We start from the raw sequence: 19,334 nt of genomic DNA on the forward strand, positions 1-19,334 counted from the left end.
TAATGTGTCAGATTCTAGACTTGTACAAGCTAAGCTTTAGTCTACAAGAAGATGGTAGAATTGTTGAAAAAAATATATGTCATTGATGTCAAAGGAGTCAATAAGAATTAAATGCAATTGTACTTGATTTCAAGTGTCCAGAAGCTACAACAATTTAAGTTACTTCTTATGTGACATGACTGAGTATTTGTGTAGCAAAAGGTCACTAGCCATCCATGTGGATAGCTCTCTTGTAGAATGTTAATAATATCATCATACGTCTATTCTAGTTGTTTAAAGTGATCTGAAAGTGTTTTTGGTATGTTCTGAGATCTGTAATTTAAACATTGTGTACACACTGGCAACTTATTTTGTACCACATTACACCTTAGTAATGTTTTTGAGCTATGTATATTATGTTAAATTCCAAAGTTATGCAAGCTAAGATTCAATCTATGAGAAGATAGTAGTAACAAAATGATTACTGTGACATTTCACTTTAAGTAACAATGTATACATCAGAGTATTGCGTTATGTGCTATCTGTATGAAGTGTGTGGATGTTCACTAGGGCTATTCTAGTATGTGTTGGATATCACATAGCATGTCCTTACTCCTGGAGTACAATATGTGGACTTTAGGACCTAGCCAACTACACGTTTGATTGATAGTTTTGTATGTGTCCAACTTACAACATGAAAAGTCTTTAAATATGTTAGAATGGTAATCACGACTTGAATGCATATATATTGTTGATCATATTCATTTCAAGTGATGCAGGGAAAATAGTGTAGTTGATGTGTGAGTATGTGGGTGATGTTGTTGAATGAGTACATGATAACAATGGAAAAAAAGTTTGTAAATTTTGTCTACTCAATCATTGTGTATGGTTTCATTTGAAGATCTTATGCACTGTGTGGGAATGTTCTTAAGTTGATTAGATCGGGGAAAAGGTAAGTACATTCAATCTGGAAGGTCTATATTATGTATCTCTTGTATTATGTTTGAGATTGATTTTTCGCTTGCTGAGTTGGTGCTTAGATATTGGATTAGGGGATTGGTGTCTCTTGTAGGTTAGTGCTTGCAAATGTAATTGAGAATTGGTGTCTCTAGTAGATTGGTGCCTACCTCATGTAGTGAGATCTTTATTACATCTTTTTGAGGTTGGATTTGGGCAGCAAATCCAAGTAACTATTCTCATTGTGGATTTTCCCTCCCAAATTTCCACATAAATCTGGTGTTCATTTGTGTGGATGTGTTTATATTCATTATTTGATAAGTTGCTTCATAGTTAAGGAAATATTAGTAAATGTTATTAATGATGATTTGGGTTTGAGGCTAATTGTGATGTTTGGAGAATTTGTTTATGATAATTGATGTTGAATTAATTTGGATTTGGCATATATTAATTCACCCTTCCCCCCTCTCAATATATCTATGTGCTTAACAATTTACAATATGCAATGGAAAGTGTTTCATTTACATATGCAACTAGATCTTAGATATATAATCCAAAAAGGAGAAGAGATAACAAATGGGAGATAATGACTATGGTAGCTATTGTGAGAGTGTTTCCAAGATTTAACACCATACCTGTCGTATGTAAAATTTATCTTTCAAAAATCAATTAGAAACAGAGGGAAATCACGAATCCCTATCTAATCAAAGAATTCTAAACAAACCAATGAAATAATGCAAACAAGCAATGGGAATGTAAAATCTATCAATTAAAACTCCCTATTTCATGATCGCATGTAGCTTCCATTGTTTTTCTCTTCTTTGTGGTATGGTGGCTCTCAGATATTGCACTGGCAACCTACAAGTGACACAAAGATTCGAAGTTCGTGATTGTTGAAAATGGAGATTGAATGCTCAATTTATAGATAATTGGAGAAGATTGATTGAAAGGTGGAACAGATTGATCAAGAGGTAGAACTCGGGTGAGCTCACATGTTGATTGATAGTTGAACTGTTGATTTGGAGGTGAAAGGGAATAGATTGAATAGATTAATTCAGTTAACTGATTGAGAAAAAATCGACTGAAAGATGAAAAAGAATGATTGGAGGAAATAAAGAGAATGAAATAGTTAACTCATTGAAAGATTTTTGAGAGCTTTATTTAAAAAAAGCTAACTAAAAGATGGAAATAGGAATTGGAGAGATAAATTAATTAACTGATTAATTGATTGATTGAATTAATTAATTTAGCATTTGCTTGAACTTTGACTTTGATTTTCAATTTAATCTTTGCATGAGATTTTAATTCAAATATTGAATTTATTTTAAATTCAATTTGTTATTTGAATATATTTAGAACTTGACTTTGATTTTCAATTTGATTTTTGAAATCATGCACATGTATTTGAAATTAGATGAAATTAGAAGAATCCGAATTAGAAGAAATATAAAATTAATTGAAATTAGATGAATTAATGAAATTAAATGAAATTAGAAGAATTAATGAAATTAAAGGAAATATGAAAATAAATGAAATTGGAAGAATTAATTAGTTAATTAAATAATTTAAAGAAACTATTTAATTATTTAGAGATGGATTTTAATTAAATAATAAAGATTATTTGAATTAAAGGAATTAAATTATAATTAATTAAATAATATTTAGAAAAGGGTTGAATGATTAATTGATTAGAGATGGAAATTGAAATTGAATTTATTTAAATAATAAAGATTATTTAAATTGGGGAATTAATCAGAATTAATTAAATAATAAATATTTAATTAACATTGGAAAATGGTTTAAATGATTAAATGATGGACGAATAGGGAATAGAAATAATTAGTAAGATGATGAGGAAATATAAAATTAGAAGAATAAGATTAATTAACTTAATTAAAGAAGTAAAGAATTATTTAATCAATTAGAGGAATAATTAGTGCATGATCAATGAGACATTTTTAGATGTCTACACTTGCCCCTCTTTGAGACAGTCAGAACGACATTGTTTCAAAGACAATGAAAAATTTTGCCCCAGTATGCCTTGGTACCATTGTATAGTGTAAATATGCCCCCTCGAAAAACGTGGTCGAAAAATTCAGAAATTGAGACCATATTTTCGATATCATTATAATGAGAAATCGTGTGAAGTTTTGTGTAATTTCGAGATCATTTGAGTAGCCTACAAGTTGTTTGAAGTTGACAGGGACCACGAGCGTCGAGGTGGTAAAAAACCCTAATTTGAGCTATAAATAGAGATTTTATCTTTTCATTTGCTCATTTGCATTGTGGTGAGTTCTTGGAAATCCTTACGAGTTTTGTGCTTTCCTACGAGTATTTGATCATCATGGTTGGCTATAGGGCTCGAATGCACTTGTCTGACCAAGTACGTTCTTATCAGAGACCTCCGAGGACTAGCGGCATGGTATTTTTCTAAATTTTTGCCTGATTTTTTGCATGTTTTTGCTATTTTTTCAAAAAAAATTCAAAGACCTAATTTTCAATCATCACGCATTCGCATGTCGGTTTTCACGCATTAGCATTAAGTGTTACACATTCGCCTTAAATGTATCGCAAGAGCTTAAGTGTACCGCATAGGTTGTATTTGTTACGCATACACTAATTTGTTTACGCATTAGCTCATATGTTCACGCATCCATGTTAAATGTCACGCATAAGCATTAACTGTAACGCATAAGTGTAAAACATTATACATTCATTGTAAATTGAAGTTTCTTGTCATGCGTTTGATAATTTCTTGTAATCTCGTTATCCGATATCTGACATTTTCTCTGTGTAGGAGAATATTGGAGTGTTATACTGCCGACAGAGTAGACCCAGCGGACTTGATCTTTGTGTTGATTTACTTAAGGAGGAGATTGTACATATTTGACATCTTGGACTATATTATGTTTTACATCTGCCAGAGGTTACAGCCAACAGGGCCTTGATTATAGCGTTGGTAGAGAGATGGCATTCCAAGACGTGTTCCTTCCATCTTCCTACTGGTGAGGCATTCATTACCTTAGAGGATGTATGGTGTATACTGCACATTCCTATTCATGGTGAGAGAGTTGTCTATGATCATGACGATGGCATTGCTGGACTATGTGCCCTTTTTGAGTGTGAGAAGCAGGACTTACAAATCAGTGGTCATTATGATATCCCTTGGGCTTGATTGGACTATGATGATCTGACTATCGTATTATGTGGTATCATAGGTGGTTTGTTGATTCCTGATAGACAAGGTCATGGATTTCTATTTGGATGGGGTAGAGTGATCCATGATATGATTGTTCATCGGTGAGTATATGCTTGGGGTCCATGTCTGTTGGCCATGGTTTATTATCAGATGCACGGAATTGTATACCTGGGATACCGATCTATCAGTTGTGGTGTGACATTGCTCCAAACTTGGGCGTGGGAGCACATTTCTATCTCTAGACCTTTTATTCATGTTGACTTGTAGCCTAGTGAGCCTTATGCGTATAGATACACAGCTGGTATTAGACACACGGGTTCGGGTAACACCTTGTATTGGTGACATTAGCTTGATATCTTACAGCATTTCATTTGGAGACCATATTTAGATTGCCCCGGTTGGGCAGATGATGCACAACACTTGCCTTTCTACAGACAGTAGAGATATCTTATTGGGAGGATAGTTGAGACTCAGAGGATCATAGAGATGTCTCTTCTAGGACAGGTACTCAGACAGTTTGGGGAGGTATAGGTGACACCTATTGTTACAATTTACTTTGCTCGTGTTTCTCGTGAGGTTTCTGATTGGGGTGTATGCATACAACTACATGTTGTTGGTGTCGATTTTGATGCTCTTCAGGCATTACCTTGGGGTTGGAGTGTAGGTGTAGTAGATCCAAGGACTACTCTAGAGTATGATGCATGGTGGGCCAAACATAGGCCTATTCCACTGATTGATCCGACCATTCCGATCATAGCATAGCAAATATGACATCCTAGATAGCGACTGAGGACTGATATGGGGGAGAAGGGGGAAGGTGACAGGGGAGAGGAGGGAGGAGGAGGAGAGGAGGGTTGAGGAGATGAGGGAGATGATGGAGGAGGAGAGGAGGGAGGAGGAGGAGAAGAGGGTGATGAGGGAGGAGGAGGAGGAGAGGAGGGTGGAGGAGATGAGGGAGGAGATCAGGACATAGACATTGACACTGAGTCTATGAGCAGCGGAGACGATGATGATTCTTCAGAGTCATCGAGCAGTGAGAACGGGGATGATGATGATATGCCAGAGCTAGAGGTCATGTTTGCTACAGAGGGGGGAGGAGGAGGACATGTTGGTGACAAGGATGATGATGATCTATAGATTCTTAGAGCATAGATCTAGAGTATAGAGGACGAGATCACTAGATGAGATGTTGAGCAAGAGGCATACTGCAGAGACTATGGTGCACTAGAGACTGAGAGGGATCATCTCTAGAGGGAGAGAGATGAGGTTGTGAGACAGTCGTAGATGATTCAGGTTGCCTATGATCAGTATTTTGCTCCAGGTACTGATGCACGTAGATATTCTGACAGACTTTATTACGCTGCACAGGAGGATTTTTATTATCGACAGCTCTACTATGACACTGTACCTGAAGGACAAAGAGTTCCTAGCTTTAGTGCAGTTAGAGGTCATTCTGGTTCCAGTAGGACTTCTACATGGAGGACCAACAGTGGTGGTGTTATGGGTCCACCTCGACATCCTGGGGCAAAATCTAGTGGGCGGGATCCACCTGCTGACAGAGGTAGTGTTGGTTGAGACATATAGATCATGTTATCTAAGCCTTCGGGATTGTTTATGATTATTGTATTCAGACACATTATCATTTTTGAGTTATGTATATATGATATGCAGTTTTTTGGCGGTGATTTATTATGCTTTGTTTTCCATGTATGTTGCCTGATGCTATGAGTTATACGATGTATGTCTATATGATTTATGAATGATGTTATGAATGCGATGATTTTATTAAATGCAATTTAAAACTATATGGATACAATTTGAATTATATGGATGCATTTTGAATTATATGGATGCACTTTTGTTTTTTGTATGATAATGCCAAAATAATTTTTTAACTCAGATGTACCTTGAAGAAATGTTAGTAAGATGAAAGAATAATTTTAGAAAAGAATATGATTTAGAAAGAAGATGGGAAATCAACAAACTATCAATAAACAGATGAGATAAGAATGAGAATAATTGAATCACGAACCTGTGTCATTTATTTATTATGCAATATATGTTAATCACTAAGCCTTATTATTGAACAATGGAGCTTAGCACATCAGGGTATAAGGAACCAAGATGTAAAGATATCTCATTGAAGAAACAAACACGTAGCAAATAAGGAGTGAACCCCTCCATTCTGGGAAATACACTAGGGGTCGAGGTATGTGTGGCATTCACAAGCTTAATGCTCCTATCACAGACACCCACTAGAGAAATTTCCCTAGAACTTCATCCATTAACACCACAAACAACAAACAAAGAAAAAAAAAAATATCCATCATGGCTCCTCTAGTCACTTGTGGACATCCTTGAGTAGCATAGTAGCATAGGAACATAATCTGTCGCCAAATGATAAAAGATAAAGACTGACCCGGACAAAATTCAGCAACTATACTGACCTTGTGCCTTCGTTCTCAGTTGCTTGATGTGATGGTTGATAATGTCTAATCTCATAAAGTTGGGGAACTCGTTTAAGACTGACTTGTCTGATTTTGAGTGTATCCTCTTCTGTTTAAGACAAGATAATGATCACTTGATATGGATATGATGCGATTGATAAGACAGTTTGATCAGTTGATTATAGATGTTTGACTGGATAGTTGTATCCTTTGTTAACTTCATGCGAAGCATTTGCTGGATATCTGCTAGGGTGTTTGTTTCTTGCGAGACATTTTATTGCAAGTTTTTTAATTGATTGATTAATTGTTTTTGGGTTGATTTTGTGGATAGATATTTGAATATTTTTGGTTGATTTTGTTAGGACTTTTTCTGAAAGTTTTTGGATTTTTTTATGACTCTTTCTAAATGTTTTTGGATTTTTGAAGGATTTTCCAATGTTTTTGGATTTTTATGTTTTTCAATGTTTTTGGATTTTTGAAGGACTTTATATGATTTTGGTATTGATTTTTTCGGGACTTTATATGACTTTTTGGTATTTTTTTAGTTATGCCCCCAATGTGCAGACCTATATGACGTGATGATCTGCATAATGCATGTGGAGACAATGAGTTTTTGGTATGACCTATGTTAATGCAATATGTATGATGCAGGTGCATTTCCTATTCGAACAATGATGATTGTGTTTATTTAACATTTTGTGATACACCAATTGAACTAGAGGTACAAAACATTTAGTAGATAAGCAGTCAATCAATCCTTAAGGTCCCTTGGAACATCCAAATTAACACACTTAGTGACTAGGATTTCCAAATGGAGATGCTTAAAACTTCCCCATTGGTTCTTTAAACTTTGATCTTATTTTGCCCATGTGTGTGCAAATGAGTTAATTCTCACTCTTGTGTTCACTAAAGATCCTTAACATCCTATATGACTAGCTACGTGGATTAACCTAACTTCAAAAGAATCCTGAATAGAGCCTCGTGTCTAGCAATCTTTTAGAGCTCTGACGAGGTTATAGACTGTAATTTCTCAAATATTGCTCCATTGCTAGCAAGCGTTCATAGCCCTGATGGAGTTACTTGCATGTTCCCATAGTCAAGCTTTTTGTCACACTTTGTATGCGTGATATTTCAGTTATATATCATTTCTCTTTTTCCTTGAGATGAATATTTGCCATAGCTCTTTTTCTTTTTATTTTCTTGCCTTGACTTGTAAGTAATGAAACCTACTTGGGTGTGACAATTACAGCAGCGCTGAAGTAGAATTTTAGATTTTTCACTAGTCATATGATCAACTAGGTGTCTAGAATGAATTAGAGATGTTCTTAATATGTTTGAGATATAGCAATTGATAGATTTTGGGTTAACAAGTCTCAAAATAGTGAAATCACTACCCAACCATAAGTAAAGTGTCATCATAGGGTAATATTGAAAATGAATGACCTTAGGATCTCAAAGACTTCATGTCCGAATATCTAAGAAAGGAGATTACCTTTATTTATTTTAAATACAAATAGATGATAAACTTGGACAGTTGCCTTGTTTTATTGGTGTTGCTATATGTAAATGTAGAAATTTTATATGCCATGAAATATGTGAATATGATGTGCTTGGAAAGAAACTATATGTGATGCAGTGCTTTGAATAAAATGATATGCAATGCAGAAAGTAAAACCTAAACTAACCCAACCCTTAGATATAATATCGTTTAAGGTTCATGTTATTCATAGGGTCAGAGAGTGGATCTCCCTCCATGGTAGCCAAATTGTATGCTCCATTGCCTATAACCCTTGTTATGATAAAAGGACTTAGCCAATTAGGTTCAAACTTCCCTGGCTTTTCTCATTCCGCTAGGTTCCTCTAGTTCTCTTTGAGAACTAGATCTCCTACTTCAAAATTCCTTGGGCATACTCATTTATTATAACTCCTTCTCAATCTATTCCGGTAACCTTGCAAATGATTAAAAGCAATTTGTCTCGTTTCATCGAGCGTTTATAGCTCTTGTAATCTTGCAACCCGATAGTCTTCCTCTGATATAATGTTTTTAAAGGAGACTCTTAAAGACGGTAATTCTGTTTCAATAGGTAGTATCGCCTCTATACCATAGACCAAGGAATATGGTGTTGCTCCTGTAGGGGTGCGTACTCCTGTTCTATAAGCCCAAAGAGCAGGATTTAATTGGAGATGCCAGTCTCATCCTGCATCATTGACAACTTTCTTAAGGATCTTCAATATTGTCTTGTTTGTTGCCTCTACTTGTCCATTTCTTTGCGGATAATATGGTGTTGCAAATCTCTATTGTATTTGAATTTTTTCACATAATTCAATGGACATCCATTGTCTGTCACTATGCACATTGGAATCTTGTATCAATAGATAATGTAATTAACCATGAATTTTTCTATTTGCTTTCTAGTGGTGTATGTAAGGGGAATGGCCTCGACCCATTTAGTAAAATACTCAATAGCTGTTAATATGAATTTGTGTCCATTGGAAGAAGTAGGATTGACTTTACCAACTAGATCTAACCCCCATTATGAAAATGGCCATGGTGATGTAATAGGTTGAAGATCTTGTGTCAGTGCATGAATGAGGTCTCCATGCATTTGACATTGTTTACATTTTTGTACATATTTATTGGCATCATTTTCCATACTTGGCCAATAATATCCAGTTCTTAGCAATTTCTTTGACAATGGCAAACCACTTTGATGCGCCCCACAAATTTCATTGTGTACTTCCTTTAGGGAAATTTGTGCTTCATTTTCATCAAGACATCGGACAAGGGTTCCATCAAAGCCCTTTCTATACAATGTATCAGCAATAATAGTGTGTCTGGATGCCTGACGAATAAGAGTTTTCTTTTGATTTCTAGACAAATCCAGAGACATGTACTGAGTATGTAAGTATGCATATATCTCATTGTACCACGAGGATTTTGGACCTACAATTGCACATACATGTTCTATTGAGGGAATCTCATATGTCGGTATCATCAATTGTTCTAAAATAAACTCAAACTGAGTTTCATTATTAGGCATATTTAGTAGAGACCCTATTGTAGCCATAGCGTCGGCTACCTTGTTTTGTATCCTTGGAATTTGTTCAAAAGTGATATTACTGAAATGTTCTTTGTAATCTTCTACCATTTGTTTATAAGGCAGCTATCATCTCTTGTGTTTTAGTCATCATTGACTTGATTTACAATTAGTTGCAAGTCACCGTAGACCAATAATTATTTTATTCTCCACTGCACAACTGTACGAAGTCCTATGATGAGAGCTTCATATTCAGCTATATTGTTTGTAAAGGGAAAATTTATTCTAAATGACTTAGGGATAGAATCACCTTGAGGGGTGATGAAAAGAATCCCAGCTCCAACTCCATGATTTGTATATGACCCATCAAAGTATAATTTCCACATGGTAGATGTTGTCAATGTAAATACTGATTTGTCTGAAAATTTTATTAGTAATGGGTGACTATCTTGTAAAGGAGCCTCTGCTAACTGATCTGCTATAATATGCCCTTTGGTTGCCTTTATGTCCACATACTCTATATCAAAATCACTTAAAATCATGACCCACTTAGCCAATTTTCCAGTCAATGTTGCTCTGCTTAACAAATATTTGAGTGGATCAAAGTGTGCTATGAGTTGCAGTTTGTGACTCAGCATGTAATGTCTAAGTTTCTGAGATGCGAAAATCACTGCTAGACATGCTCATTCTATAGGAGTGTAATTAAGCTCATATCCAATTAAGGTTATACTTATATAGTAGATTGCTCTTTCCTTTCCTTGATCATCATGATGTGCCAAAAAACCTCCTAAAGATGATTTTATTGTTGATTTATATAGTAATAAAGGTTTTCTTGGAGTAGGTGGAACTAACATTGGAGTATTTAGAAGATAATCTTTTAAAGCTTGGAAATCTTCTTGGCATTGTTTTGTCCATTTGAAAGTAACTCCCTTCCTGAGTAAATACTGGAACGAATGACATTTATCTGCTAGTTGTGCTATGAATCTCCTTATTAACTGTAGTCTTCCTTGTAACCCTCTTAATTGCTTAAGTGTTGATGGAGGTTGCATATCCATGATTGCTTTGACCTTTGCAGTGTCTACTTCAATTCCTCTATTAGACACAATAAACCCTAACAGCTTGCTTGTTGTTACACCAAACACACACTTTTTGGGGTTTAGCTTGACATTGTACTGCTCTAATCGATCAAATATCTTTGCAAGGACTTCAATAAGACCTTATCTTGTCTATGATTTACCCAGTAGATCATCCACATAGTCTTCCATGATGTTGGGGATCATGTCATGAAATAGTGTCATCATAGCCCTTTGATATGTTGCTCCTGCATTCTTAAGATCAAACAGCATCACATTCCAGTAGTATGTTTGATAACTCAATGATGAACGGATAGTACCAAACCAGTATTGAGAGGGGGGGTGAATCAATACAGACAAAAACACTTTCCTAAAACCGGTTTGTCTGCAGACACTGTGCTTTGGCAAACAAATAGTAACACCGGTCTTAAACAGAGTACAACTGGCAAAACCTAGAATAACTGAGACAAGCATAAACTGGTTGACACTTATCTTTTCATACAATCTAATACTTCATTTCCATTTCACCCTAGTACATGAATAGGTAATCCATCATCAGAAATATATAAACAGCTAGATCAACATGATTTACCTTCAAACACAAATCACTTAAACCATCACATGAAAAACACCACACATGACATAGATTTTTCACGTGGAAACCTAACTGGGAAAAACCACGGTGGAGATGAATACCCACAAGTTGTTTTTGAACTCTTTAGAAGTCCGCTCTGTTAGGAGCCTTGTCCAGTTAGAGAGTGATACAATAGGTTCTATTAGGAACCGATCCTGTTAGGGATCACCCGGTTAAGGGTTAAACCCTGTTAAAGGTTACCTTGTTAGAGAATTTCAAGAACTCAATGGTTTTGAGTCACCCTGTTAAAGGATTTACAACAAGCCGCTTAAAGCTACCCTGTTAAGGGATTTCCAACTATTGAAGTGGTTAGAGATCAACAGGTATTACAATGATCTGGTAACAGCACTCAATGCTAATCCAGATCCACTTTAGCTCCTCTTCACCTTCTGCACTTAAACTCTGCAAGTATCACTTCTCTCCTCTGGTCTAGCAAGAATCATGTATCACTTCACTTGGATACACACACACAACTTTTGCCAACAACCTCAGAAAGAAACACAACATCGACCTTATATGAAATAGATAGGTCGGTAGCATAAACCCTAAACCCTAAACCTATTAGGTTAAGCAATTCAAATGATTCAATCTTGAGCATTGAGCACATTGCATTAAATGCAACAGTCTTGAACCGATCTCAAGATGTTCTCCATCGTTTGTTTTCCATTGCTTTCATGGCGGCTGATAACCCATCATGTGTTTTCACCATTTATAGACTTCACACATTCTCGAGGTAGATAGGAGCAATCTCCTTCATGCAAGATCCTTCACACGCACAAAGCTGACGTGGCAACATGATCTTTTCTTCGTTACAATGCTAACTCATCACACAGAGTCATCGGTTGAGTCACACAGGCTTGAAACACTTCAACTGGAAACTTTGAAGTTGATACTACCAACCGGTAGTCATACAAAGCTTCCATGTATCGGTTCCCATACCAACATGTCGGTTCACCTTGAACTAACATACCGCTTCACTTTGGCACATATACCGGTTTATAATGTTATACCGGTTCTCACATATACTGGTTCTCGGTATCATACTGGTTCTCTCTTCAGCATATTGACATCAATGACAACTTACAATGTCATCATGTCCTCATGCCGGTTCACATAATGCCAACAATCTCCCCCTTTGGCATTGATGGCAATATACAAAGATATCTCTCCGCTTCACATCTTCTCCCCCAATTTCTGCAGATATCTTCTTCACTTTCACATCTTCTCCCCCTTTGACAACAATACCAAAGTGGAGGCACAAGCTTCCCTGTTCCATTATGCTGCTCCCCCTGAGGAGTAGCATCCTTAAACACATCAATCCTGAAAAGATTTGACAATGCAATACCTGACTGATGTGGAACACATACCTTTAGTTCACCTCCTAAAGGGGCAGCACCCCTAATCCACCTCTTAAGTAGGTAAATGTAGCCTTTGGGAGAGACTTGGTGAATATGTCTGCTAACTGCTCCTTACTGGAGACATGTTCCAATACAATCTCTTTATTCTAAACCTTTTCCCTTAAGAAATGATACTTAAGCTCAAAATGCTTGGTTCTAGAATGTAAAACCGGATTCTTTGAAATATTGATAGCACTTGTGTTATCACAAAATATGCTTACCAATTCAGATACAGGAACTTTGAAGCCATTTAGTACATGCTTCATCCAGATTGTCTGAGTACAGTTCATGAAAGCTGCAACATACTTCGCTTCTGCTATAGACTGAGATATACAACTCTACTTCTTACTCATCCATGAGACTAGTCTACCACCGAGAAAGAATGCACCACCAATTGTGCTCTTTCGGTCGTCCACATTACCTGCCCAATCAGCATGTGTGAATACTTTCAAGTTGAAATCATTGCTATATGGATACCACAATCCATAGTCAACAGTTCCCTTTAGATATCTAAGGATCCGCTTGACTGCAATCAAGTGGGATTCTCTTGGACTTTTATGGAACCTTACAGTAATACCAACTGCATGTGCAATATCCGGTCTGTTATGCGCTACATAATGCAACTTACCAATCATTGATCGGTATTCCTTCTCATTAACCAATGTCGAGTCATCCTCTTTGGATAGTTTACAACCGGTCACCATCGGTGTCCCAACCGGTTTGCTATCTTCCATGCCAAAGGTCTTCAACACCTCTTTGACATACTTGGACTGAGTGATAAAGATTCCATCTTTCATCTGTTGAATCTGCAGTCCAATGAAGAACTTAATCTCCCCTATGAGTGACATCTCAAATTCTTTCTTCATCTCATCTGCAAACTCATGACTCATCTTGTCATCTGCACCAAAGATAATGTCATCAACAAATACTTCACAAATCAGAATCTAATCTCCTTCTGATTTCAAGTAGATATTGATATCTTCACTTGTTCTCTCAAATCCAATCTTCACAAGATGGGAATGCAAGCTTTCATACCATGCTCTAGGTGCCTGCTTTAGGCCATACAAGGCTCTATGTAGCCTACACACCATGTCACTGTCTTTAGATAGGGAAAACCCATATGGTTGCTCTATATACACCTCCTCTTCAAGTACACCATTTAGGAATGCAGATTTTACATCCATTTGGTATGCTTTGAATCCTTTAAAAGTTGCATATGCAAGAAGCATACAAACTCCTTCCAATCTGGCTATAGGAGCAAAGGTTTCTCCATAGTCTTATCCTTCTTCTTGGGCATATCCTTTACACACCAGTCTGGCTTTGTTTCTAACCACTTCGCCATCCTCATTTAGCTTATTTCTGAAAACCCATTTGGTGTCAATGACATTTTTATGCTCCGGTCTAGGTACCAAAGACAATGTCTCATTCTTTTCTATCTGGTCAAGTTCCTCTTCCATAGCCTTGATCCAATCTTCATCCTTATGTGCCTCTTTGAATGATTTAGGCTCAAATTCAGAGATCATACATGAGTTTTCTCTGACCTTTCTTCTTGTAAGGATTCCTGTATCCTTATCCCCTATGATCTACTTAGGATCATGGTTCAACTTAACATACTGAGGAATGGTCTTAACAGATCCCTCTTGCTTTTCTTCTTCATCCTCTTCTCCATCAGTATCAGCATCTACATCTACTGGTGTAGGAACACTATTACTAGTACTCAGTTGACTAGCAACTGATTCCCAAAAGGTTGCAACCGGTTCATTTACCACTTGCTCACTTCCGGTTTCCTCGGGTTTCTTAGAGGTTTCATCAACTCTCACATTGATGCTTTCCACAATTCTTTGAGTCCTATTGTTGAAACACTTGAGAGCTTTGCTCTTAGTGGAATACCCTAGGAATATTCCCTCATCACATTTCGCATCAAATTTGCTCTGGTGTTCACTCCTCTTGATGTAACATTTGCTACCAAACACTCTAAAGTAGCTTACAATAGGTGTCTTACTGGTTCAATACTCATAAGGATTTTTATCCTTACCTTTCTTGATGAGTACCTAGTTCATTGTGTAGACTACAATGCTCACCGCTTCTCTCCAAAAGGTGTGAGCAACCTTCCCTTGGATCAACATAGTTCTGGCAGCTTCAACCACAGTCTAATTTTTCCTTTCTGCGAGGCCATTATGTTGTGGAGTCCAGGGGGTAGATAGTTACCTCTTGATGCCATGTTCTTCATAGTACTTGTTGAATTCACCGGAAGTGAATTCCCCTCCTTGGTCAATTCTAAGGCACTTGATCCTTTTATCACTTTCCTTCTCCACTAATGCTCTGAAAGCTTTGAACTTTCCAAAGGCTTCAGACTTATCTTTCAAGAATGTGACCCACATCATTCTTGAGCAATCATCAATCAAAATCCTAAAATACCTATCTCCCTGCATGCTCCTAGTTTTCATAGGACCACACAAGTCAGTATGCACAATATGAAGTAGATTGTCTGTAGTAAAATATTTACCTTTGAAAGTAGAGGAAGACATTTTCCCTAGTTGACATTCTCTACACAAAGGGTTCTCTGGTTTGCTCAGCATCGACAGTCCCCTAACTGCCTTGATCTTATTGTCCTTGACAATGTTGTCGAAATTCACATGACAGAGTCTCCTATGCCATATCCAGCTATCATCAAACTTGGCCATTAGACATGTATTGATATTAGCATTCAATTGAAATAGGTTACCTTTGGTATGCATACCGATTGCCACCAATTCACCATTCTTTCCTTTGATTCTGCACACTCCATTCTTGAATTCCAAAGTGAGTCCATTGTCATTCAGCTGGGCAACACTCAATAGATTGTGTCTGAGACCTTCCACCCAATACACATTGTCAGCACTGCTCTTTCCATTCAGAGAGATAGACCCTCTACCTTTTACCATGAAAGGTGCATCATTTCCAAAATGGACGACACCACCATCATACTCTTCCAGAGATAGAAACTTACTCCGGTCACCAGTCATATGGTGAGAGCAACCACTGTCAATAATCCAATCATTGGAATTATCAAAGCGGGAGACAAGAGCTTTCTTGACTGATACATCTTCTTCAACTGCCACAAACACAATGTCTTCACTCTCTTCATCTTCTGATTCATCATCAGTGACACCTTCATCAACTACTACAAAATAGTTTCTTTGGTTTCCTCCTTTGAACTTCTTGAACTTTTTCGGTTTGTCCTTATTTTCGCCATTAGGAAAGTTTATAGCAATGTGTCCAATCCGGTTACAAGAAAAGCATTTCAAAGGGAGCTTACCTTTGTATTTACCGGTTCCCTTGGGAAGTCTCTTAGCAAGAAGAGCTTCAAACTCCATTAGGCTCTCCTCATCATCCATTTCTCTGCCTTGCCTTGGTTCATAACTGGTACTAGCTTCTTTTCCCTTTCTGGATGGTGCAGCAAATGATCTAAAGGTTGATTTAGTCTTTTGAAACTGCCATCATAATTATTCAGCTCATATGCAGTTAACTTAGCAATGATGGAGTTGAGGGATACCTTTGACTTGTCTATTGATCTCAACTCCTGGATAGCAGCAACCCTTATTGCATAGACTAGTAATAAGGATCTCAATACTTTGCTTACAACAGTGGAGTCTTCTATTTTGCCTCCTGCACTCTTGATGTCTCCTACAATGGTTTTGATTCTTATTCCATATTGTTGAATGGTCTCTCCTTCAACCATCTGCATGTCTTCAAACTTTCCCCTAAGGCTCTCTTCCTTAGCTTGTTTTACATGCTCATCACTGCCATAGATATTCTCCAGAGCTTCCCATACTTCTTTGGGATTGTCTTTATCCTGGACATCAATGAACTCAATGTCAGATAGACTACTGATTAGGGTTTCCATGACTTGCCCATTCTCCTGAATCTCTCTCTTCTGATCATCGGTGAGAGTATCGGTAGGGATAACATAAGCATTCTCAACATAGTTCCAGTGTTGAGCACCCATGCTTTTGATGTATATCTTCATTCTATCCTTCCATATTTTGAAGTTATCTCTATTGAACTTTGGACCTTCCCTCTTCATCATTAGATAAGGATCTTTTCCCCAAGCGGTTAAGCTTTCAACACAGAGGACCTGGAGGATGCTCTGATACCAATTAATAACTCAATGATGAACGGATAGTACCAAACTGGTACTGAGAGGGGGGGTGAATCAGTATAGACAAAAACACTTTCCTAAAACCGGTTTGTCTGCAGACACTGCGCTTTGGAAAACAAATAGTAGCATCGGTCTTAAACAGAGTACAACCGGCAAAACCTAAAATAACTAAGACAAGCATAAACTGGTTGACACTTATCTTTTCATACAATCTAATACTTCATTTCCATTTCACCCTAGTACATGAACAGGTAATCCATCATTAGAAATATATAAATAGCTAGATCAACATGAAAAACACCACACATGACACACAGATTTTTCATGTGGAAACCCAACTAGGAAAAACCACGGTGGGGATGAATACCCACAAGCTATTTTTGAACTCTTTAGAAGTCCGCTTTGTTAGGAGCCTTGTGTGGTTAGAGACTGATAGGTTCTATTAGGAACTGATCCTGTTAGGGATCACCCGGTTAAGGGATGGCTAGAATACCCGGTTAAGGGTTAAACCCTGTTAAAGTTTACCTTGTTAGAGGATTTCAAGAACTCAATGGTTTTGAGTCACCCTGTTAAAGGATTTACAACAAGCTGATTAAAGCTACCCTATTAAGGGATTTCCAACTATTGAAGTGGTTAGAGATCAACAGGTATTACAATGATCTGGTAATAGCACTCAATGCCAATGCAGATCCTCTTTAGCTCCTCTTCACCTTCTGCACTTACACTCTGCAGGTATCACTTCTCTCCTCTGGTCTGGCAAGAATCATATATCACTTCACTTGTATACACACACATAACTTTTGCCAACAACCTCAGAAAGAAACACAACATCGACCTTATAGGAAATAGAAAGGTTGGTAGCATAAACCCTACACCCTAAACCTGTTAGGTTAAGCAATTCAAATGATTCAATCCTAACCATTGAACACATTGCATTAAATGCAACAGTCTTGAACCGATCTCAAGACATTCTCCATCATTCGTTGTCCATCACTTTCATAGCGGCTGATAAACCCATCACGCATTTTCATCATTTACAGACTTCACACATTCCTGAGGTAGATAGGAGCAATCTCCTTCATGCAAGATCCTTCATGCGCACAAAGTTGACGTGGCAAAATGATCTATTCTTCATTACAATGCTAACTCATCACACAAAGTCATCGGTTGAGTCACACGGGCTTGAAACATTTCAACCGGAAACCCTGAAGTTGAGACTACCAACCAGTAGTCATACAAAGCTTTCATGTATCGGTTCCCATACCAACATGCCGATTCACCTTGAACAAACATACCACTTCACTTTGGCACATATACTGGTTCATAATGTTATACTGGTTCTCACATATATCGGTTCTTGGTATCATATCGGTTCTCTCTTCAGCATATTGATATCAATGACAACTTACAATGTCATCATGTCCTCATGTCGGTTCACATAATGCCAACAATGTCCCCCATGGACAGGTAAATGTCATCTTGTGTTGATCTTCCATTGCAATCCTGATCTAGTTGTATCCTGAGAAACCATCCATTAATGAAAGCATTTCATTCACAGTAGTTAAGTCAACTATCATATCTATGTTGGGTACTGGGAAATCATCCTTAGGACATGCTTCGTTTAGATCTCGAAAGTCAGTACAGATTCTCATGCCTTTTATGGGCTTAGTCACAAGTACCAAGTTGGATATCCATTTTGCATAGTCAATAGGTCGAATGAAGCCCACATCCAACAGCTTTTATAGTTCTATTTTGACCAGTAATGCAATCTGTGGATGCATCTTTCTTAATTTTTGTTTGTACGGTTTAATTCATGGTAGAAAAGGTAAATGATGTAACACCAATTATGGATCTAAGCCTGGCATATTGGCATAGGACCAAGCAAAATTGATAGGACGTTGTTTGAAAAACTATATGAATTTGTCATTTTCTTCCTGGTTTAATGTTTTTGCTTAGTGGATATTATGTATAACTTCTCCTTCTGCTATATTTACTTCTTCAGTTTCTTCCATGAGTAATATTGAATTCTCTTTTTCAATAGGGAGGTTGTCTAACTCACTCTTACCATTGTGATTATTTTGATCCATATCTTCTGATACAAAGGCACTTGCCTCTCCAAAGTATGTTGTTCTATCCAGGTCTATAGGAAATCCCGCCTTGTGATTACCTTGTGGAAATCCTTCTCTGACACCAAGGAATTTTGCAATGGCTTCATCGTTCTGAAACCAATCTAGAGTTGGTTTTCCTTCTCATCCCCAATCAATCAAATGTGAGTGTACAAGGGGTAATTCATTACTCCCTTCTATTGTAATAGATTCCGATAACATGAATACTTGATTATTTGAGTGACCTGGTATATTTTCATCATCTATAGGTGATCTGTGATACCTTATCATGTCAATTGTTTGTGGGTTGGAATCATGATCAGATAATAATTCATAGTCATGAGAATCTGTCTCACTTTCTATG

Source organism: Cryptomeria japonica, chromosome 4 (genome assembly GCF_030272615.1).
Source record: "Cryptomeria japonica chromosome 4, Sugi_1.0, whole genome shotgun sequence".
Taxonomy (NCBI): Eukaryota; Viridiplantae; Streptophyta; class Pinopsida; order Cupressales; family Cupressaceae; genus Cryptomeria; species Cryptomeria japonica.